The sequence below is a fragment of the Canis aureus genome, chromosome 9 (assembly GCF_053574225.1).
Source record: "Canis aureus isolate CA01 chromosome 9, VMU_Caureus_v.1.0, whole genome shotgun sequence".
Classification (NCBI taxonomy): domain Eukaryota; kingdom Metazoa; phylum Chordata; class Mammalia; order Carnivora; family Canidae; genus Canis; species Canis aureus.
The window spans coordinates 60,608,351-60,632,959 of record NC_135619.1 but is presented as its reverse complement, the minus strand read 5'-3'; the positions used below and the strand labels follow the sequence as shown (position 1 = coordinate 60,632,959).

Genomic DNA, 24,609 nt, shown 5'->3' with positions numbered 1-24,609 from the left:
TCCAAATCCTCAGTGACTATAAAGCCTGAAAAAGTGTCTAATCCAGAGAAACCTAAACCAAAATGAAGATAGCTTGGGAGAGCCTGGTGTCGTTACCTCCTGGCCTTCTTCTATACTATATATATCGACAGCCGACAAATGGACCATTTCATCTTGGAAAATCAATTCCACGGAATAATGATCTATCTTTCAAAAATTATACTTAGTTTTCAATAAATAAGATGCCTCAAGAATTCTTTTCAAAGCATTTTGCAGTTAACAGCGCATGACTCTCCAAAGTCAAAAGTAGGAGGCATTGTGATAGAAGGATGGTTCTCATGTCATCAAAACAACAAAAAAAGAGGAAACGAGGATGATTCAGTGACTTGCTCAAGGCCGCTCAGCAAATCATAGGAAACAGTGATTAGAAGTCTATTCTGTGAACACATGATTACATAACCCAACCACATACTGAGCAAGGCAAGAGACATGAGCAACTTAAAAAAAAAAAAAAATGCTTACTGTCTGTTTCTCCATGCAGGCTGCTTCAGGATGTGTAGACCCTACACCATTTTTACCGGACTATACCCACAAGGAGAATAGGAAGGAGTTTATCACTGCACTTAGCCCATCACTGAGATGAACACACAGTGACCACTTACTAAAGGCCAACACTGTTAAGTTGAGAAAAAAGGGCAGAGAGAAGGCAAGAAGCACGGAGGGCTGTAGCTATGTGCTATAGGAACAGAGAGAAGCAATACAATGGAGGGTCTAGGAAGAAGGGAATTAACCTAAGACATTCCCGACCTTGGCCACATAACCAGTGCAGTGGTTCTCAACAGCGGCCACTTTGCTCCACCTCCCCTCGAGGATACATAGCAATGTTGGAGACCTTTTTAAAAGTCATGACTGGGAGTATTACTGGCATTTAGTGGGTGGGGTCCATGGATGCTGTTCAATCTCCTGCAGGACACAGCAACACACTCCACAACAAAGAGCCTATTCAATTCCAACTGTTGATTGCACTGCTGTTAAGAAATCTTGAACTAATCATATGACACTGAACAAGTCAGTGATCTTCTGGAAGCCCAGATCTGATTCACATAAAGCTAATAGTAATGCAACAGAACCTATCTTGAAAGGTGGGTGAAGATATTGTAAGACATAATCCAAGCAAAGCACTTCATCCAGGTACTGGAATGTTGACTGCATTGAAAGTATTTTTTAATTAATTTTTATTAGTAACAGTGCTTGTGTCTTTCATTTAGTAACTCATGAAGACAGGAAAAGGAACACATAAAAGGCCACAAGAGTAATCACTCATTTCAAGTTGTAATAGTACTAAAAAATAACATTCAGTACTCAAATAGTCAAATTTGGTTCATTCCAAAATATTTTAATCTAATCCCTTCCCCAATAATAAAAAAGGAAGCTAAAATAAAAGCAGTCCTCTCAAATATTTCCTCATCCTTCACCACACAAGGGTTCCAGAGATCTCACTCAAAGGACGATGAAGACAACATAGCTTTGTGGGTAGTGTTTAATCAGGAAAAAATTATGGTAAAAGGGGATGCTAAAAATTATTATCAGTTCAATATCTTTGAAATGTGAGCTCTTCTTCCAAAGTTGAGTTTTAATTTCAAGTCTCAAAGTGTTTTGATTTTGTTCTTTTGAACTGTCAACCGTGACCACATCTAAAGAGACAGTTTGCATTTGTCTGCTGAACCTGTGGTAGGGTTTGAGTAACAGCAAAGTGTACACACACACACACACACACACACACACACAATCCAGTCAAGTCCTTTAATTTGTTGAAATAGTTAGGACTTGAAGAGCAAGTTCCAATTAAAATGACCTAAGAAGCAAGTATGTTTTTCTGCTTTAGATGGTGAAGGGGGACAGAAACCACAAGATTATACATCAAATGAGCAAACAAAACAAATCAGGAAAATCTCAGACAGCAGAAGTAGTTCTTCCACTAGAATTCTTTGGAACTGTTGGCACACTGGTATCTGCTGTCTGGGTCAATTAGAGTGACCAAGATGAGCTCTGCCTTTTTTTTCATTCCTTAGCCATCTACAAACTGGATGACCAAGCAGTTTCAAGCTTAAAATCTATTTCTTCCCATTTTCTGAAAGGCTGGAAGAATGTAAATGTGTTTTTTTAAGTATCATTTTGAAAACAGTATAATATTGAGCTCCCTTATTTGATGGTAAAACTAGAAATTATAACACCTATAAATTATGTTAATTATAACATAATTAAGACATAACCAAAGACAAAATATCAAGTAAGATATTGGTAATATTAAATAGTGAGATTCCCCTATAACCAAACTGGAGAATACTGAGTTATAGAGGAAAGTCAACTCCAAAAATTAAAAAAAAAAATCTGCTAACTTTAATATTTACATGCTACCTGTGAATTACTTTGATTCACCTAAATTCCATGAGAGTTAACTTACCTTCTTGTGTTGACATTTTGGATGTGAACTTCTTCCTTCTGACTTTGAGAAATATCATGGCCCCATTGTACAAATGACAGGATCATTACTAAATTGATTCCATGTCTACCATGCCCGGGAGAATTTGCCCGACAGGTGTTCTAACTTTATTGCTTACAAACATTAAACAAAGACTCCTTTATGTCTTTTACTTTTTTACTTTGTAATAAATGGAACGAAACATCTTATTTTCAATTCCTAAACTGTGGAAGAATTGGCACTTAAGTGGAAGTGAGTTTTATCAGAATTATGAAACACCAATTTGGGGCATTGCTTCTTTTTTTCTTTTTTTAAATTTCAATGTATTGAAATAGGAACAATGAATAAGGTCTCGCTTAACAACAACAACAAAAAAATTAGTGTATAAAACTCTTTTATTAGCCATAGGCAAAAAGTTATATAGCAGACCTCTAGAACTTATTCATCTTGCAGAATGTAAATGTTATGCCTGTTGGTTAAGCATTATTTCTTATACCAGCATTGTCAATGAAGTCAGTGGAGTTAATAAAGGCTCAAGTTGCACAACCTCCTTGTGATTGAAGCCAGGCTCCACTCTTCACTGGCTGTGTGACCTATAGGCAAGTTACTTAACCTCTCTGTGCCTCACTTACGTCTTCTCTAAAAAGAATTATATATAAATCATATGTATGTGTGATACACATATGTATTAATTATATATTATATTATATTATATTATATTATATTCATATGTGTGACAAGTAGAACCGATGCCAAAGAGGGAAATGATATAAAAATATTTGCTATTATTATTGCTGACGCAATGCTACTCCTGTATAACTTTAAGAAAGGAGAAAGTATATACAACTGTAATTGTCAGTTATTCCTCAGTAAAGTTAGGGGAAGAAAAGAAAGGGTAATGCAACTGTTCATCCTTTGTTTCCCAGCTCTTCACCTGAATCTTGTCATCGCTTCCAGGACCAGATGGCATCGTCAAATCTCTTAAGATTTAGATATATCTAAATATGAAGAGAATAAAATCCATCCATCCTTAATCTCAAAAAACTATATTTTATGGAATCTAGAACTCTAAATAACACATTAAGTAATACAATATATAGTAACTGTTGGTTATTTTACTCTTTCACTTTAGTTTTTTTATCAGCAATTAAATGTGTCTTATATTTGTGATCATAAATAAGTATCATGTTTCTAAAATAAGGATCATTTTAGTATTTCTATCATAACCGAACACCATCGAGCCTCTTTTGAGTGGAGAAGGCAGGATTCACATATCAATAATATAAATATTGTCCTGGAAAACCGATAGTCTGGGATGAGCCAAATCGGAGAAAGATTAGTAAGAGAAAGAAAACATTTGAACAAGCAGTATTGCTCTTTCAACCCAGAGGGGAGATACTGAACTCAGCCATACCTGCCGAGGGATGGCTTCAGAAGGCTCAGGGGCTGGAGGCTCTTATTGGGTGTTGATGACAGATGGCCTGCCAAGCCTAGTATCTCCCTGAATCTCACCTCCACCTTACAGGTAGCTATTTAGACTACCATTCTACCAATAAGGAAAGGAGGGTTCAAGGTCACAGGGCCAGTCAGCAGCGCCCAAAGGCCAACCCCATTTCCTGGCTCTAAGTTAACTATCCTTTCACCATGCCACAGAAGCCCTTGCCTGGCTCTCGCCTTTCCTGGGCCCTCTTATGGCTTTATTCATTGCCTTTCCCATTCCCCCTCCCCCAAGGCCAGCCCATGCTTTCCTGTCTTTTTGGAGGATGCCCCATTTGCAATGAAAAGTAACAGGTGAGGGGGGGGGGCACAAAGGCCTCCCAGAGCTCCCACACAGAGGGCCTGAGGAAGGTAGGGCCAGCGATGCCCGGACACACCAGTGTTCTCACAGACGTGCAGCTGCAGACATGCACACCGACTCTGGGAGGCTCATAAAGCAGCTTTCAGCGCCACTTAGAACCCAGTGTGAGCGGGCATCTGCAGCCAGCCACTGCACAGTGGGGAATTCTCTGCTCGGCCAGGCCTGCCGTGTGAGCAGAGGAGTGGCCACGGGAGCCCAGGGAAGAACGTCTGGCCTCTGTGGCTCTGGAGGGCATACTGTCACGTCCCCCCAAACAGGAAGGGAACAAAGAGCTGCAGAAAGGGCGAAGGAAGACTCTCCGAGTCTCACCCTGGCCAGTCACCCAACCTAGGCCCTCGAATGTCGACTTCCTTACACAAAGACAGAACAAAGACACCATAATAAAAGGCCTTTGGGGACACCTGGGTAACTCAGTGGTTGAGCACCTGCCTTTGGCCCAGGACATGATCCCGGGGTTCTGGGATCGAGTCCCACATCAGGCTCCCCGCAGGGAGCCTGCTTCTCCCTCTGCCTATGTCTCTGCCTCTCTCTATGTGCCTCTCATGAATAAATAAAAATCTTTAAAAAAAAAAAAGTCTTGAACTGACCCGACATTTTTCTTATTTATGTTTCCAGCATTTCTTGTTCATGTCATTTCTTCTAATTACCTAATCAGGGAAATAAATGCAATGCCCCCAATCAGTACGGTGCAAGCTGCCATGGGCACGTCCCATTCATCAAAGACATTTCTTTGTCCTGTGCAAAGACTAATCAACTCTTGCATTTGGTAAAGCAAGTAGCTGAGGAGACCTAGGTCACTGGTGCTTAAACAGAGAGGTTGAGACAAGAGAGTAATTTAATTGTGGAGGCCTCCCTGGATTGGTCGCCCACAGGTTCCAGGGAGCCAGGGACCCCATATTCTCAAAGGGAAAAATAAATAAATCCTATTGCGGGGGATAAAGACAGTCCAGGGCACCTCAAGAGCCGATCAATACTAAAAAACACTTGCTGCAATCACTGCCTATTCTTAACACATCCATCTATCCATTGTCAGATTCTGATTAGCTGAAGAAAGGCCCACTTCCTCTTCCTTGGGTACTTGTCAGGAGGTTCCCACTTTTGCTCTCTCCAGAGCGCTGCAATCAACATGCAGTGCTCATATCATATAAAGGAAGTGATATTTTCTTCTTTGCCCAATGCCTTGGAGAGATATCCCTTAAGCCGACCCGGGATCTGATCTTGACTTCCTCCTTGGAGGAGTTCTAGGATGGGCTTGGATCTCCTCCCCATGGCATCTAATCCCTTCTCCGGGCCTATCTGGAGCCTCATGTAACTGCTGCCACGATGGGAGTGTTCTGCTCCCAAAATGCATGGCTTTAACCCCCATCTGAATTCTGTTCACAGCAAAGAGTGCCCATCAGTCACTCAAATGATTAATTATTTGATTGCTACCATTTGGGAAATGGGATATCTGCCCATTTCAGCTCACCAACAGCAAGGATTCTAAAAGGGTTAAAAGTGTTGCCTTACCTTCCAATATAACAAAAAGTGGGGACCTGGTATATTTTTTCTCATGACCTCTGTTTCTTTAAATATTATAGCACAGCTTATACATTATATGAATTAAAATTAATCACACACAAACAAATGACCCTCAAGTGTTTATTTCTGGAAATATTGAGAGAGGCAGTCGTACCTTCAGGGTCTATCCCCCACCACCCCCACACCGAGTAATTTTCAGCATCTTGTGGAGATCATCCGTGTGATGGTTTTCTGCATACAAGGGCTCGAGCCCTAACCTTTCACAAGGACAATCTCACTCCTCAAATGGGCATTGTCTGTAGGTTCTTTTCTTTCAGATGGTTTTCTATGTTTGATAAGTGCAGGGGAAGGGGGTGTGCAGGAAGCCTAAGTTTAACCTCCCAAGTTGTGCAGTGTCACAATGTGCAATTTTTATTCTGAAAAATTATGCAGAATATTGTAGAAACCTATAGCAAATAATTAAAATATATCTCACATATACAGAACCATATAAAACGATGTTTTTTTTTTTCTACAGCCACTACTTAACATCTCTTAAAATTAGGTGCTTTCATCCTGAGTTAATAGTAAAAACAGCTAGACTTTACTCAGCACTTTCTTTGCAGGACACATCTGCACACGACCGACCAATCTCATGCAATCCTCACAATGACTGCAACCGATTGGACTATCATCCCCTTTTTACACATCATAGTCAGGATTCCAACAACAGTAGCTATGATTTATTTACTGAGTGACTAACTATGTGCCAGACACCTTACTTCAAATGTCTTCACAGTTAATCTGTGCAATAGCATTATAATTGTTGGTTCTCTCGTTATTACCATTATACCAATGAAGAAACTGAGCCCACAGTGGATAAGTAACTTACACCCAAGATAAACATGAATAAATGCCGGGATTCCAACCCAGATTGGCCCAAACATACACTTCTTAACCACTTTGCTCTACTGTCGCAAACAAATGCTAAGTACAAATGAAAATCAGTAAGTGGGGCTGAAAAAGATTTCCAAGAGTAATTGAGTAAATTATTTCTATTTCTTTCTTAGTTTCCCAAACTCAAGCTTTCTATCACACGCATAGAGGCTCCTAGATCAACACAATCCATTACCTGCCCAGCCCCTCATCCCTCACATTCACACACACACACACACACACACACATCATATGATGTAGGGTCATATTACATCAAACAAATGCTGATCTAGCTATTGAATAGAATGATATGAAGCCTCCACTCATTTTGCTTTACCACCAGCCAGCACATCTAAGAGCAGGACTTGACTATACTTAGGCCTGGTATATATCACACAGAGTATGAGGTGGGAGCTGTTACTAAGTAAATATCTTCCATCCTTAGAGGTGCTGTTCCCTATAAATATCAAACTTCCTAAGAACATTCCAGAAAGACTTCTTATGTACAGCTTAGAGATTCACAAAAATAATGGTCAAAGAAATATTTAAAATTCGTTCTTCCGGGGCCTCCAGATGTCTCAGTCAGTTAAGCGTCCACCTTCAGCTCAGGTCATGATCCGAGGGTCCTGAGATTGAGTCCTGTGTTGTGGGACTCTGCTCAGCAGGGAGTCTGCTTCTCCCTCTCCCTCTGCCCCTCCTTCAGGCTTATGCATGTTTGCTCTCAAACGCTTTCTCTCTCTCTCAAATAAATAAAAATCTTTAAAAAAATTTAAAAATATATGAAATTAATTATTCCTTTGCAAAGCCTGTGTTCTTTCCACTGACAGGCTGCTTCACTGATGAGATTCTTCATTTGCCAACCCTCCGAGAAAAAAAAACCCAGCCACACAAATGAGGAACTCCACAAAAAGAAAACCATGCTCCTCACTGTAGAGAAACACATAACTTAATGCCAGATTGCATCCATGCTCACAGGTACCATCGTCATCCACAGCCAAGGCGTCATCGCTTCAAAGGCTACAACCCCAGTTGAAATGAAATGACAGGATCATTTTTGTCACACATCCTAACTCTAGATGGCGTAATACGAAGAAATAACCCTGTACAATGACCCCAAATACTGGATCTTTTTTTTTTTTTTTTCATTCCAGTGAAATGTGGCAAAGGAACTCTGGGCACCATCTTCCTAATCCCCCGAGATAGACACTACTTTTTTTTCCTGAATAAAAATTATCAATTTTCTTACTAAAATTGGTTTCTAGGGACCCCTGGATGGCTCAGTGGTGGAGCGTCTGCCTTCAGCTCAGGGCATGATCCTGGGTCCTGGGATCGAGTCCCATATTGGGGTCCTTGCAAGGAGCCTACTTCTCCCTCTGCCTCTGCCTCTGCCTCTCTCTGTCTCATAAAAAAATAAAAAAAAAATAGATCTTTACAAAATGAAAATAAAATCGGTTTCTATAAACTTAAAAATAATTGATACCATTAAACAAACTTTACCATCATTGCAAAGGAAGACTTTAATCTTTTGTTCCAGAAGAAAATGCAAGTCTTCATCCTGGATCAGTCTCCAATGCTAACATCACTGCGCTCATCACTATGAATGTCCATGAGGACCAGGGCTTTGAACCAAAGGAAGGGAACAACCATCAATTTGTTCCGAGAAGTGGAGTTGTGGTAGAATTTTCTAAACCGTGTAAACTAGGATCCAATGGCACTGTCAAAGCATTGTTTTCCTTTCTTTGACCACTAAATATAGAGGCCGGTCTTCTCGGGAAAGCGGCATCCTATAATGAGCCATGCGAAGCTGCGGGCTTGTCATTCAGAGCACTGCTTGCTCTATTCTAGAATCTGGTCGTGGCCCCAGGACTATCTCCAAACAAATGGGAAGCTAATTTGCATAAGCCTCATTTCCATTTTATTCATCCTCTGCCCAAATCTAGATCAGGGGGGTGTTTAATATCATCCCACTGTGGGAGGTCATAGGAATGGAAAGGGCATTCCTGGTCAAGGATGAGAAAGCATAGGTTCCAGAGTTGAGTGTCCATTTCCAAAGCTCCTACCAGAGAAAGCCTGTCGCAAGATACAGAACAAGAAAAACAAACAAACACAAAAAAAAGATAGATGAAAACATAAGCAGGGAAGTAACTAGAACCATCGCTGTGGTCTTCTCTCTCTATGGATGAGCTAGAAAGCCACCACTGAGGCAGTAGCAGTGAGGTACGCCAGCTACTTAACTTACATTTCCATATTAGTGTTTTTTCTTTTTCTTTTCTTTTTTTTTTTTTTACTCCGTGATACATAAGTAAAGACCCAGAGGAAAAGAAAGTCAAAAGGCAGGTGGTTTTCTCAATATTAAGCATCCTCTAAACAGCAAGACTGAAACACAGTGGTCCCTGTCTGTAGCTCCTTTGCCTTCACCCAGGGGACCTCCCTTCTGCTGACCTGTTGTTTTCTGACACTGCTCTTCATACAACAGGAATGTGTCCTAATAAGTAAACAAAAGCCTCAGAGGTTCACTCAGCATTTGTCTGTTTTCTTCTCCTTGAACACTAAGCAGTCTGAGACAAACTGTTAACTTAAACTCAACTCTATTGAGGTGTATGAGCCCGATTTTTAGGTGCGTGGTCTCAAGGTGATTTTCCAAGCATAAATCAGCCTGATGTCACAGTAAACGTGTACACACACAACACACACAGGCATGGGCATCTACATGAACGCAAATTTCTTGAGCAAACATGAATCCCGTTTGAAGGAGAAAACGAAATTACTTCTGAAAACTCTGCAAAAATCCTGCAACATCAACAGCACCTTCCCCGGCTCATTAATTCTGGCCTAAATTTGCTACTGTCAGGCACACTGTCCAGCAGACACCCACCTGCTATTAGGCTGAATGTGCCTGGCATCTTGACATTCTATTGATTCCAATCCAAGGCTTATGTAAAAAAGGCAGCTCAGAGTCCAAAAGGAATTTTAGCCACAAATACTTTGGGAGAAATCCAAACAACTAAAAACAGAAAGAAAGACAAGATGCAAATCTGAGTGACAAAATTGAGACAACCCAAACCAGACTGCTGAGCGCTCAAGGACAAATCCACAAACGGCCCAGGCACCCCCTTTTGAGAACTACTTAATTTTAGGTAATTCCAATAGCCTGTGCATTGGACGACCATCCCCTCCCCGTCTGGACTATTGGCACATAGATTCACAAGGGTATTCATTATTATTCCAATGGTGTTGCTGTTAAGGAAGACCCCGTCAATTCTTGCCCTCTAGATCCCTATACATATTCAGTAAAAAATATGCCGCACTATAAACATGGTCCTGATAATGACAAAGGATTCAGGTTCTTGAGTTCCTAATATAAACCAGAAACTATGTAAAGTGCTTTAAAAGGACTGTGTCCTTTATTTTATTATTATTATTATTATTATTATTATTATTATTATTATTTTTTAGGACTGTGTCCTTTAATCTTCAAAACAGTCTGATGCGCAAAGAGTTTGATTTCCATTCTACAGATAAGAAATATTGAGGTTCTGAGAGGCAAAGTAACTTTCTCCGGGCAGCTGGAAAATGAGACGCTGGGGAAGAGAGAGCATCAGGATGCATTTATAAATTTTCTGACACTTCCCAGCCCTTGTCCAACCTCCCCTCCCCCCAAATAACCTACGCCTAAATAAAAGGGGTCTACGTCCAATTTCCAAATCCTGGCACTGGTGGCTTTGGTGGCAGCTGCTTGTCACAGTCAACTAGGCATAAACAGGATGGCTCTGGGGATGTTCTTAAAAACCAGACCAACTCTCTCTTACTTCAGCCAAGAGAAGGCATATATTTCAGAATAAAAGTAAATTTAAAGAGAGAGAGAGAGAGAGAAGGAGAAACCTGTAATCCCACCGAGCAGCACACAAATTTTCGCTGACTCCCACTCCTCCCCGCTGGCCCCCCACGCCCACCAGCCACTGCAGTTCAAAGACAGCTCTTGGCCGAAGGGGGGCATGAGATCCATCGGGGCCAGCTGGAAGAAGGACCTCACGCTTAGGGGAGAGTAGAAAAGGAGTGGAGACTCACTGCAGATGTCAGTGATCTCAAAGAAAGAATTCAGCCTTTTCCAAAAGCTGGTTTCTATCCGGGCTGCTGGGAGGATCAGAAGATACGAGGTTTCCACTGGGAGGGATGTGTTTCTGCTGCGCTGATATTCCCGAGGTTTCTAAGATGACTGCAGGTTGCTGAGTGCCAGTCTGGGTTTAAGGAGCAGGGACAGCCATCGAGATTTCAATGAGACTCGACTTTACCCCCTTGGCCGTGACAAGCCAGGTGTATTTTACCCTGCAGTCGAGCATCTTTGGGTGCCTTTTGAGCATCTCCTCTGCGACTTTGTGCATGTCTCTAAATTTGAAGCAATACTCTTTTTTTTTTTTTTTTTTTGTAAGCGAATACTCCTACATGGAGCTATGTAAAGTCAATATGTGAAACAACCAACACGTTCCTCCAAAAGGTTTGTGACACTCCCCGATCTTCATCTGCCCTACCCTGCGGTGGCGTCTGTGTGTTTCCTGCCGGTGTCAGGGGTAGGAGGCTCTGCCTGGAAGTCCGGCCAGCGCATCCTTCCTGCCGCTCTGTCTCTGACTTAGAAGGTGACTTCTCAGAGTCAGCCACTTAGCCATCTCGCCCTGGTTTATCATCCATCAGCGAGCGGTGCTACCGCTGCCGTTATTATTCAAAATGGTTATGGACTTATAAAGATGTTCTCATCTGATAATAATGTTTGCAATATGCTTTTACACTGCCTAGTTAACAAAGTGCGCCTGTGATTTTCTTGCCGGTGCAAGTCCCAAAAGCTGCTGTCGTGGAATGGTTAGCAGCGTTCTCAGTAGTTACACATGGAAATGCAGGGTGTGTGTGTGTGTGTGTGTGTGTGTGTGTGTGTGTCAATGTATCAAAAAAAAAAAAAAAACCACAACAGATCGGGTGTCCTTTTGTGCATGGTTGACAACAAAAAAGGCAGCGCCCCAGGAAATATTAAAAAAATATCTCTTTCCCCCTCAACTCACAACTTAACAGACTCTCCAAAGGCAGTGATTGCCATTTGCTGAGTAAAGGGCCCAATGTCTGTCCTTGACCTCCTCGCTCAAGTCCTATTGACAGGAGAGGAAGTAGAACACACATATTGAAGGCAGGGGATGGTCCTCGGAGGCTAAGAAGCTGACTAATAAAAAGCATACTGCCTAGAAAGCAGAATATTGAAGGGGAGCACAGATGCAGGGAATTAATAAAAATCCGTGCACCTCTTTTTTAATGACGGCAACAGTGGACTTGTGACTAGAATTCTCCTCTTGGTGATGCACTCAACTCTCCTTAATGTCAACAGGAGTTCTATAACAGCACTGCAGGAGAAAAAACGGATGCATACGTCATTTAAAATGAATCACATTTCACTTCCTCCATGTTCACATATACAGAGAAAAATATAAAAATACATTTTAAAAAATCAATTCGGCTTTGTAGCTTTCTACTCCAATAGCAGACATAGGCATCAGAATGATAAGACTTGATAGCCTTTGCATGATTATTTAAATAGGGTCACCCACCATGGGATCCCACGGGCTGCAGATGTGCCAACCCAAAATGAAAAATCCAAGTGGCAACACATTACAAATCGCTCCTTCTTTATTGTGAGATTTGAATTTCCTTTTTGTTTTTAAACAAGAGCGTCATAGTTCGCTGACAAATGTCCTGAGCTATATATAGAGAGGAATAACAATATTTAAGATCGGGGGCAGAGCTAGCTGGCTTTTCACTTCTTTTTTTTTATTTTTTTATTTTTTTAATTTTTTTTTTTTTTTTTTTTTGGCTTTTCACTTCTGAACAGAAACACAAACTATGTGCTCATCTTATGATTTTCAGGTCAAGGATTCGGGTTGACCATCAGAATGTTTGGTGCCTTCTGAGCACAGGGTGTCCATGCTCTTGGGGATCTGGAATGCCTTCAAGGTGTGTCTACAAATGCCCTTCCTCCACTGCAATGGACTATAACCATCGTGAAGCAAGCAAGGGGTTTTAATATGGAGAGCTGTAAATCTGAATGAGTTTGATAAGAAAAAAAAAAGACAAATGGGTTATTAATTTACCCCCAAAAGGTACAAGCAGTTTGTACTGCCATTGCTTTAGAGATTAGATTCTCTGAGAAACTGGAAAACAAAATCTTTGGCTTTCCTTGGAAGAATGCTAGAGGCAATTTGCTGATTATTTTTCAAAGGAGGAAAAAGAAGGTGTTGAAAACTCTTAACAACATGTAAAGTTCTGAGTTTGCAAGCACCAAAACACAAAACAATGATAATGTTTTAGCACTTTATAAATGTAAGTCACTCTACTCTTCGGAGATATAAATACTTTTCAACAAAGTACAGGATCCCTGCCTCTATGCCCAAATAGAGGAAAACAGCCAAATACTTTAAAGCATCAGAAGATAACCATGGTGATAAAATACATAGCTCTTGTCCTGAAAGGAAAATAAGAAAACACACGTAATTAAAATGGCAGTGAATCTGAAAGAAACCCAGATAACTCTGGGTTTGGTCATCAGTTTCTGAGACTGCCTCTGATGGCTGGAATTTCAAATAACAGCACAGATTGTAAAGACAGGAGGATCATTTTATCTCAACATTGGTCACTGGTGAACCCAACGGGAGGTAACTAGTCAGAGAAAGTGCAGACGATAAATAAACAAGGTCCTGAATAATCTCTCAGAGAGTTAGTACAAGAAGCATTCTGTCCAATTCTAGAATATATGCTCACAAATGGAGTTTTACCAGCAAGAAGGAATTAAGGTTTACTCAACTCCTTAAAAGCTATGTCTCCCCCAGACATGGTACTAAGTACTTAACATATATTCCTTGCTTTAATCTGCTGGATACCCCAGCCAAGTGGGTAGTATTATCACTTCTTTACAGATGAACAATTTGATACTGGGCAGTGAAGGCGCTAAGCACTGGAAGGAAGGCGAGATGGCCTGAGGTGACGCAAAGGCAGGCCCCATTGTGTCCTCCCTTGTGCATACACTCACTGGAGGGACAGTGCTACCACAGCCCACTCCTGCAACAGTACATGGCCCCAAAGGGAGAAGGACAGTCCGAGGCAGGGTTTTCAATACTTCACTGGAAGCAATGTTGGTTGGGGGCCTTGGGAATCCAAACGGCTCCTCTCCCCGATGACACTGAGCTGCCATTTGCCTGGGATTACTTCTGGAGAGACCCACACACCTGTTTCCAAAGCTGAGAACTATCTCATTCCCCTCGTTCCAACCCAGCTTGTACTTACAAAAGTGGTGAGTCAATTTGTGGACATCCAGCTTCTGTTTCTTGAGCTGCAGAAGCCCTTAATCCATTTTCAAACAATGTTTTGAGGAACAGACAGAGGTACTAGTAAATATTTTTTGAGTTTGAAGAAATATTTATGTGAGCCCTTAATCAAACTGCCGTCAGCTCCAGAAAATGAGAAATGGGGTTGTAAGTCACAAAGTCCCTTGATCCACCCACCCACACTCCACCCCAAGGCACACAGAAGTATCAGATATACACATTAATATTTACCTGGGCCCGTTTCACACATGAGGACTGTGTGGGATGATCTGGGTCCAGGTTTTGAGATCTCAGTGAGACAGTAAAAGTCCAGGGGCAAAGGTTGGGAATGAACCACCTTCAGGGTTGGGTTTTAGCCAGCTGAACCACTCCCTTGGCAATCACAACCACCTATTATTACAGGCTCTGTGCTAGTATCTGCCCAATTTATAAGACAAGTGCACCCATTAAGTGTATGAAAAATCATGTCTGATAACTTTATTAAATAAAAGCCAAAGGGAAAAATATTTGCTTACCTAATGACTAAGGCCTTTCCTGCCAAGTAAGTCTATAATCAGGTGGGCAGTATCCAGAGATCAATTTCAGTGGAAATGAATCTTAGCTGTGTTGGTAATGACCTGGTCTCCTCTTGAATGATGGCCAATGCCTTTATTGCCTGCTGAACCCAGTTATGTCCTGGGTGAATTTTTTTCCAAAGGAGAGTGAAGAGATGCAATTCAACAGTGGAAAATATTCCATTTGGAAGAATAATGATTTGGGAAGATAACAAATTGCTCAACAGGTTCCTCATAAGCCTCACATCAAAATAGAGCTCTATAATTAAGGAGAAGGTGGTCGTACCCACATGAGAAGCCTTGGAACAAATTTCCACATGAAGTGATGGCTTAATAGGAGCCATGTAGCTAAATTCCTTTGCACTCAAAAACAAACAAACTCTTCAATTTATTTAAGAAATAAAAGTGAATGCAACATTGGCAAAATATAGCATAAAGGCACAAAAATGAATAAAAGATTAGAAAAAAAGGAATCTTGAAACTTCTAATATCCTTCAAAAGGATTAAGATGTTAGTTAACAAGCAGTACCAAAGCCTCCACACACCTCTTTTTGTATCAGGATCCTTTCTGACCTCTTAGTATCAACAGTTGTGAAACAAGCAAGACCACCATGAATTTCTATAGCATGAGAAGTTGCCAGGTAAAATAAAATAGGATACAAAAAATAAAAAAAAATAAATAAAAAAAAGTAGGATACAAACAGAGCATAGGACATATGTATACAAAAAAAAAATCACTGTTTATCAAGAATTCAAATTTAACTGGGCATCTCATATTTTTATTTATTAAATCTATTAACCATATGATCAAGCAGTCATGAACAACTTTTGAATGAACTGTTTTTGATCTGGTGAATGGTGCAACCAGAGGTCATTAATCACTAGTGTGCTTTGTGGTTTCCTAAGAAGCTCTTTGAAAATGCTGACTCCTGAGACCTGAGACTTTCCCCTACAGATTTGTCCTTCTATGGGCCAAACAGCACTACACTGACCTATTCCCAGGTGAGTCCTGATACACATACATTTGAGAATGACTGTTTTAACCCAGACTAATAAAAAAAAAAATGAAGACACAGTAAGCTTGGTTTCTCTGATGGTTCAAATCACTCCATTAAGCCTTTAGAGGCGGATCAGATAGATGTCTGAAATCTTAAGATAGTGTTAACTTGAGAATGCCAAAAGGAGATGATGGAAACCCAAATGTTGCTTAGGAAAATATCATCATGGAGCACTTCTTTACTAACCAGCTGAAGACACTGAGGGAAAATCACTCACTTTAAATTAGCAATCCAGAAGCACAACCAAGAATAGCATCGCTGACACCTGATGCCAGCATTCACCCCATGCTGTCATTTCTAAACAATTTCTCCTTACATCCTTTCTTGAACAGCTGAAAGAGTTGGCACACCCAACAGAAGGAGCTGAGACATTTTTCTATCCTTAGCTAATGCGTAAACTCCTTAGCTACAAAGTAACTGTCCAATCACAATATAACATAAAGAAATCCACATTTGAATCAGGAATTATCTCAACAGATGTAAGCTGTTTCTTCATTGTATCAGTAAATGTTAACATAGCATTAAAAGTGAGTAAAGAAAAATCTAATTGCACTTTACTGAATATAAAACCCAATTACTTTTTGCTTCCAAGGATATGAGGAGTGTGTGTGTGTGTGTGTGTGTGTGTGTGTGTGTGTGTGATGTCTGTGGTATGAGTGATGGAGGAGAAAGTGTTTCCTTCTCTTACTATTGGCAGAATTTCTTTTCTGTGATATCCTGGCCATTGGCTACAACTCCCCAACACCCCTCCATTTACAATTAATGAGAACTTACCTCCCATGAAGGCTATGTCTGACCATGCGAGTAGCTGACTATGAAGTTCAAATGTCCAGAAACATGACTCAGTCATGGCAAGATGGTAGCATAGAAACTGTGGCTACTCAGCTCTGAGTGGCCAAAAACTAGAGAGCTAATAAGGCAACGTGGACTATAAGCAACAGAACTTTGGTTTAGTGGAAAGGAGTGATAAAAGCTCTTTCTTGTGTTATTCTGACTTTGGTTCAAATCCAAGTTCCATCCTGATGGGCCATGAGACCTTGGGCAGGTGACTCAAACCCTCTGAGACCCTTCACCATCTGTAAAATGTAAATAAGAGCATCTAACAGAAAAAGCTACCATGAGGATTAAATAAATTAGTATGTGTGAAGTATCTACCACAGGGCAGGGCACATGGGTCACTAAATGGTAAGAATGAGAAGCACGAGTATGTGGTTCTCTGGGCCCATGGGGTCACCATATACGTCCTGATACTGAGGTATGGACCAGCTCTGTGCCTGGCTAAGTGCAGAACAAATGAACAATAAAAGAACATCAAGATCTACTCACTGTCCGTTTATAATTGTCTTACAATCAAGTAACCAGTACGTTTCATAACCCCTGCCGTGAACATTGGATCTGATTAATTAATGCTAATACAAAAAATTTCAAGCCATGCTGCCCTGGTTCCCCGTATCTCGATTAAGGAGATGACCCATATCTGCTTGAGAAGCACACAAAAGTGACACAGGTCATATACCACAAAAAGACAACACAGAAGTACAAATGCCAGTTGATGAATAGCTGATGAATAGTGGGAGAAGTGGTATAACTGATAACATCTATGAGCTCAGAGGAAGAGGGAACCACCACAGCTGAATTCTTGATGGCAGATAAGCCACTTGAAACTGGCCTTGGAAAAGAAGTGGGATTTAGATAAGCAGAGAAGAGGAAATCCTGGGTGTCTGATACAAGTAAAGCTGCAGAAATGAGAAAGCACAGGGCTGTGATGACTTTTTGACAGATAGTGCATTATCCAGGTCATTTGCAGCACTGAATGCCAGGCACAAAAAATGGCCCATTGCTATTTAGGCCTGTGGTTCTCAAGATTGTACTGTGTGTCTCAGCATCATACAACTGTCAAATAATCATCTTCAAGACTCCACCCAAAAATTTTTTGGAGCTGCTTAGATAAGATTGGCTGTAGAGTACATACGGTCTTAGTAAACTGGCACAACATGTCCCTTCTCCAACACACACACACACACACACACACACACGCGCATTTCCATTCCACTGACTACAAAACAATGGTATTTCTTGATAAATTGTTTATATGATAGGAAGCAGGGGCCATGAAGAGCTTTGGTAAACCCAATCAAGAGACACTTGATAAAGAAAGAAGGTGCTAACTGTATTCTTCAAATGTCAAATGGAGAGTCAGAGAAGGAGAGTCCACTATAGCTCTTCCCCAGTGGACTCGCCTCAGTCCACCTTGTTACTCCACTATCTTGGTACTCACGTCCCTTTCCACCATGGTAAGAAAGTTAATAAAACACCAAACATATAATTATCTTTGATTTCCTTTTTTTGGCATCAATCTTTGGCATAGCCTTTTGGAACTGTCAGTGGAAGGGATGGGCTCAGAGTTTAGGCAAACTATTCCTTCCTTCTTATGCCTACATCCCCTGGATTACACTCTTCAACTGCCAGGTAGGCACCATTAAATGAAAATGTCACAGTATGCACTGCCTGGTCCCCTAATCATTTAACATTCTCCATATCACATACTGTTCTTTATGTTTATAGTCTGTTACAGCTTCTGAAATCAATATATGAGTGTGATGATTTCCATTTTAAAAGAAATTCTAGAAGATAAAAAATATTACAGCAGATACAAATATAAAAACATTATAGCCAACCCTGAGCTAATACCATGGTGACTGTTAAAATGATGTACTCTTCCAAAGGAAAAAAAAAAAAAAAAAAACATTAGCAGAGAGCATCCCATACTAAAATAAAATATATCCATTTTGCCACTTGGACTAGAGCAAAATAGATGAAGGAAAGCTCTGGGTTCCAAATCCTTCAGATATCACCAGGGACCAAGACACACGGTTACTACTTTATACCACCCAAACACAGTATCACTGAGAAACCTAAACAGACACACTTTCAAGAGATAGGTCTTACAAAAACTTGAAGAAACAAGGCTTTAAAATCTAAACTCAGGGATCCCTGGGTGGCTCAGTGGTTTAGAGCCTGCCTTTGGCCCAGGGCGTGATCCTGGAGTCCTGGGATCAAGTCCTGCATCGGGCTCCCTGCATGGAGCCTGCTTCTCCCTCTGCCTGTGTCTCCGCCTCTCTCTCTCTCTCTCTCTGTGTGTGTGTGTGTGTGTCTCTCATGAATAAATAAATAAAAATCTTAAAAAAATAAAATGAAATATAAAAAATAAAATCTAAACTCTAGACTCAGTATAGAGTGTGATGAAAAAAATTAAAAAGTGAAATGGAATATATTAAACCACTGGAGTTGTTTTCAAAGAAATAATGAGAATTTAAGGGAAAACACAAACATAAAGAATTCATTAAAACCACACACTTCACTCTTTGCTCTTTGAGCAAGAGTACAAATTAAAGCATACCCATGCAATGCCTTAAAAAAATAATTGACCTCTAAATGTGAATTCATTTAGCTGCTTCCAGCACTGTGGCCAGTTTGAGGTAAGAAAGTACAACCATGAGTCCTAATACCTGAAATGAAAAAGAAGTTGAATTATCACATGTGCGATTTTTGTACCTACCGAGTATTTACAATAGCCTCACGTAGATTCTAATCTAGAGTTGAAATGTGAAACCTATGAGCACGAAGGCCTTTCACTTCTACTGGTCAGTGCAACGTTGGCAAAAAGAACAAGAGAAGGTCTTTAAAGGAGTCAAGGTATAATTTATGTGTCAACGTGACGACTCTCCCCCCTTGGATGATGGCTGTCAATCCCAAAAGCTAGAGAGGGGGATGGCAGAGGTAGTGTCTTATTTGGCGTGAAGGCAGCTTGTCACTTTCTGCTCTTGATTTTCCTCCTCGGTTGAAAGATGATACGCCCATGTGGAGAAGGCCTGTTTAAAGAATACTGTGGTAGATGAGATGGACCTCCCAGCAGTTTATAAAAGCCACAGAGATTCACTGTCACATTTAATTAGCACGATCCCCAAATTGAACTGACCAGAACTTTTAAGAGAAAACATCTTGGTACCGACAGCACTTGCGAGCATTTTTATTGCTAATGCAAAATCTCCCCAAAAGCCGAGAAAAAAGAATGCTTTCATGACATCACTTCAGAAATGTATTTTTCAGTAGCTCTGATAAAAACCCCAACAAACCATGGTAACCAGAGGGCTTGGGGACAAAACAAACCTCATCTGAAATTCTTAAAACACATTTCCTACTGTGACCGTCTGCAGACTTTTTTTTATCAGAACTCTCAAGTGCAGTGGCAATGGCCTGGCTCCTAATGTCTCCCTTTCTCCAACATTCCTCCCCAAGGGACAAGCTGAATGCCTCCAGTGTGATGTTTGGTGCAGGGAATGATCTCTTGCCTGTGCTGTCCTTGCCCTGCCCCAGTTCCATGGTCCCAGCACAGAGGACTCCACGCTGGGTTCTGGGCTCCTTGTTGCTCCTACTGTCATTTATGTCTCTGGTCAACCCAGGGAACCAGAGAGGCTCACATTTCCCCTTCACTCCATCCCAGACTAGAAAAAGGAAGCCTGTACTGACTGTCACTGGTAGCCTTAACGAAAGATGGTCAGCTGCCAAGGATGCGTGGTCATGACAGAGCCACCTTGGGCAGAGTTCTTCTCTTTCTAGAAATCCCAAAGCAGTGCTCAAAGGCACTACAGTCATCACCAATAGTGGCCAAAGTGCCTCCTTGTGCCCCACAGTCTTCACTCATTTGCCCAGTGTCCCCACAGGTCCATCATGATACAGTCCCTCTTTTTCAAAGGAGTGTAGTTGCCAGGAAATTACTGTTAAAATGTTAGCTATTTATCATAAAAGTGTTTACTGATCAGTTGGTATCATAGTTGGAATTTCTAAGATAAAAGACTGATCTGCTAATCTTTAACAGAGTAAGAGGCAGGGAGGGGCAGCTAAAGTATACCAGGCACTTACATACCATGTCTCTTGACCTCTGCTCCATTTCACAGACCATGAAACTGGGTTTCAAGAGATTATGTAACTGACAGGAGAAAGATGAGTAGCCCAAGAATGAGAGGTGAGAGCAGCCAAGGTGGGGCTCCACAGAGAGCAGAGGAGGCGTGATAGGGTCACTGGGTCCCAGACAAGATTTATGGAAAGGAAGAAGAAAAGACGAAGGAAACAGTGGGTATAAAGACAAAAGAAACTGAGTATAGAGCTGAATCACCTTTTTTTTTTGTGTGTGTGTGCCCCTCCCCTCTGGTCCAGAGCTGCACCAAGTCTTCTGAACATGAGCCCATGTTTAAGGAAAATCCCCATTCACATTATATAAGGCGAGCGAAGTTAAATTAATTTGGAAATACACCTAGCAATGACTGTTGTCTTGGTCTATCAGTGCCTCACACACGGTCATTAAGGTTTTCCAATCATCTTTTAATTTCAGTGCTCATGCATATAATAACCCCTTCGATTGCCCAAGCAGGGCCCTCCTACTCAATGAGAAACAGAGTGACTTGCCTAGCAGGGAACTAGAATGAAGCCGTGTGCCTTGTCGCACGGGCTCGTGCTCTTCCCCCTGCACCTCCTTCTCCCAAGTCAACAAGGTCCTGATTTCACCATCCCATCCGTATTTATCCCATTATGAAACAAGGAAGGGGCCAAATTCTCAAGGGACCAACCACAAGGAGAACATGGATGACTAATTTCCAAATAAGTGGTAAGACTCTTGGCATAGCAGCTCTGGTTCAAGCCTTCTCTAATCACCTGCTGGGGAGGCGGAGGGGAGGGTAACCCACGTTGTTCACAGAAGCTGATAAATAAGCATTCCCTTGATCTTTAGAGGAAAACAAAATTCACTGAACAAGTTATTTACTTTGTTCTAGGCTCCATTCTTTGCAGATACTAACACATTCAATCCTAACAGCAACTCCATGAGTAGGTACTATGAGTACGTGCATTGTACACGGCAGGATCCTGGGGCAGGGTGATAAAGAAGCTTGTCCAGTCAGTCTTCTACATACTTCTCTGCAGTGGCAGAGAATTGAGGTCTGAGTCCAAACAGTCTGGCTCCAGAATTCACACTCTTAATCCACGCAATATGGCAATAGGGCAAACGCACCCATGGTATATAGTGTCTGTTTTCCTAGAAACCACCATTTTAGTATAACAGGAACAGTATAGAAGGAAACTTAGAGCTTCTAAATACCTTTGGAGTGTCTATTATGTGCAGGCACCATGCCAGTGGTGGGAATACTGTGATGTTCACACCACCGTGCAGGTGCCCACAGAGTTCTGAGTGGACATGTCCCCATGTCCATGTGGGAGCTGAATTGGTTCTACTACTTCTGTAAAGCTCAAATCCACAATTCTGCTCCCAATTTATTGGATGTATTTGCACACTCCTTCCCTGGCCCAGCTGCTGTGGGAGAAAAAAAAAAAAAATTGGCCCCTCAGCACAGGCTTCATCACATTTTTCACTTAAATAGGTTCCAATAAATGTGTCCTTCCTGCAACTTTCAACAATACTGGTTGAATCATGAGAAGTTCTGCATGACCTGTGGAAACTATTTTCATTACTTTTCAGTCACAACACAAATATGAATACCGTTTGAAAGTTCTGCACTGGATTACCTTTCATCTGGCAGAAACAGACTGTGTTGTTGTTGTTGTGTCATAATGACTAATTCACAAATGACCTAATTGAAAAGTACTTACACTTGCTTCATTCCTGGGAAGCCGATACATGGAAGGGATATGTTCCTTTTTATTCAGGCCAAAGATTTGATAGGGCCCAATACTGAGATTGTTTTTCGGCCACCAGATGACATTTTCTTTGGATGCAAGTAGTCCAGGGATATCAACCCTGTGTATTTTAACTACATACTTGGATCAGCTAACTGAACAATACCAAATACTGCATTTTCCAAAATGCTTTCACCAGAAACTTCTCTCTCTCTCTCTCTCTCTTACACACACACACACACACACACACACACACACACATTCATAGAGTGGTAAGAATGGCTCCTGTAGGATTCGCCTTGAGAATTTACCAAGTGTTATCTTATGGGTTGAAAATCAGGATGATCCCTGGATTCTTTTAAAAAGCCATTTTATTCTTGGACAGCGAACTTTGATTTCAGTCTTGAATGGAGTAAGAATCTGTTACATTTATCTCTCAATGAAACTTTCCCTTGAAAGTTTCTACAATCCGACCCAGTCATCATCCATTGAATACTATCTCCCCTGACCATGCATGGCTCATCAGGGTGCTCAGTCCACAGCACTGACTCCCCCCCCCACCACACCCCCCGCGACAAACACATCTAGAAATTATAATTGGCTCATGCGCCCTCTTGAAGGCTTCCAACCAGAAGGAATTAGGCAAGTGCCAATATGAAAGTGGATCTCTAGCCAATCATACCCTCCCTTGTCTTCCAGTCTCCATCGAGTAAATAATCAAGATACTTCATCAGGAAACTATTGGCACAGTGGCATTTGCAAATTTCCCTCCATTTGTGGTTTTCCTACTCTGGTTCACCTGTCAGCATGGCCTAGATGTGGCAGGGGGCAAAGACCCATCTTTCTTATTCTAATGGTTGGAGGTGGAGGAAAATCTTACACAAATTGGTGCATTTTGCTTATTCATCCTCTATTAAAAGCACTCCACAAGCAGTGAAGTTTCTGTCCGGAGGATTAATAAAAAAAAAAGACTTTTTTCCCCCCTAAGATATGGCCTGTTGGTTGGCATTTTGTAATAAATTCCATTATAGGCTCTAAACCTTCCCAAGGACCCATGGATTCAATAGGTACGAATACATCAGTGTCATGTCAAGCACATTTTCCCTCATGACTTGCAACAGCTCTTTCAATGTAGGAGTATTTTTTAATGCTATTTCCAAATGTCTTTTAAGCATGACAACCCCAAAATAGCAACTTTTTAAAACGCTAACAATCTGTATTTTAAAACCAATAACCTGAGCACAAGAACTCTCAAGCATATACACCTTAATGCATCCCCAAGTACATGGTTCCTGAAATCATTTGAAAATTTTAAAAATAAAGAAATTTGGTCACTGGTCATGTATGTATTGGAGAGCTGATACTATTCCTATTAATAGGATTAAGAAACTACTGGGGTTCCAGAGGCTACATAATACTCTGAATAGCTCCATCAAGATCATTATTTTTACATCCAGCCCACTAAAACAACTGCAGAATCCACTTGTCTCATATTCACATTTTAACTTAAAATGAAGGTGACAGATTTCTTATGAGAAAAGGAACAGCATGCAATAGATATTATGACAAAAGCTATTTTTTGACTCTATACATACTGGAGGTATTAATATCATTCTTCCTATGCAAAAACAATATATGACACCCCAGACTGCATGTCATTTGGATCAAGAAGATTTTCATTATCCTCATCCTGTACCATCCCCCCCCCAAAAAAAAGCCCCCAGAGACAAACAAACAAAAGCAGTTTTTAAAACAGGATATTTCATTCACATTTTCCTAAGATCCCTGAAAGGGATAGAAGTGACAGAAATGGAAGTCTAGTTTAAAAGAAAACTCGGGGGGGGGGGGTGCCTGGCTGGCTCAATCAGTAGAGCATGTGACTCTCAATCTTAGGGTCATGAGTTCGAGCCCATGTTGGGGTAGAGTTTACTGTAAAAAAAATAAACTCTAGGATTTCTATGGCTTTATACCTTGACTCTTATATATATTATTAATTGTGTTTCTACTAACTGCTATAGTTAATAACTCCACTACTCTCTTCTTACTGTCATATAAATGGCAAGATAGAGATAAGATAAAACCAGGGATCTCGTGATTAATTTCATCTCTCCTTCTTACTATAAAATGACTGGTGTATGTTCAACAGCTTCTCTTTTAATATTATATAAATATATAAATTATATTATATAAATAT

General features: G+C 40.9%; 1 protein-coding gene across 3 annotated transcripts in view; it reads right to left on the bottom strand.

The window, feature by feature from the left end:
• The window catches only part of FLRT2 (fibronectin leucine rich transmembrane protein 2), a 99,528-nt gene that overhangs the window by 41,673 nt on the left and 33,246 nt on the right, over positions 1–24,609 (bottom strand). The window lies entirely within an intron of this gene.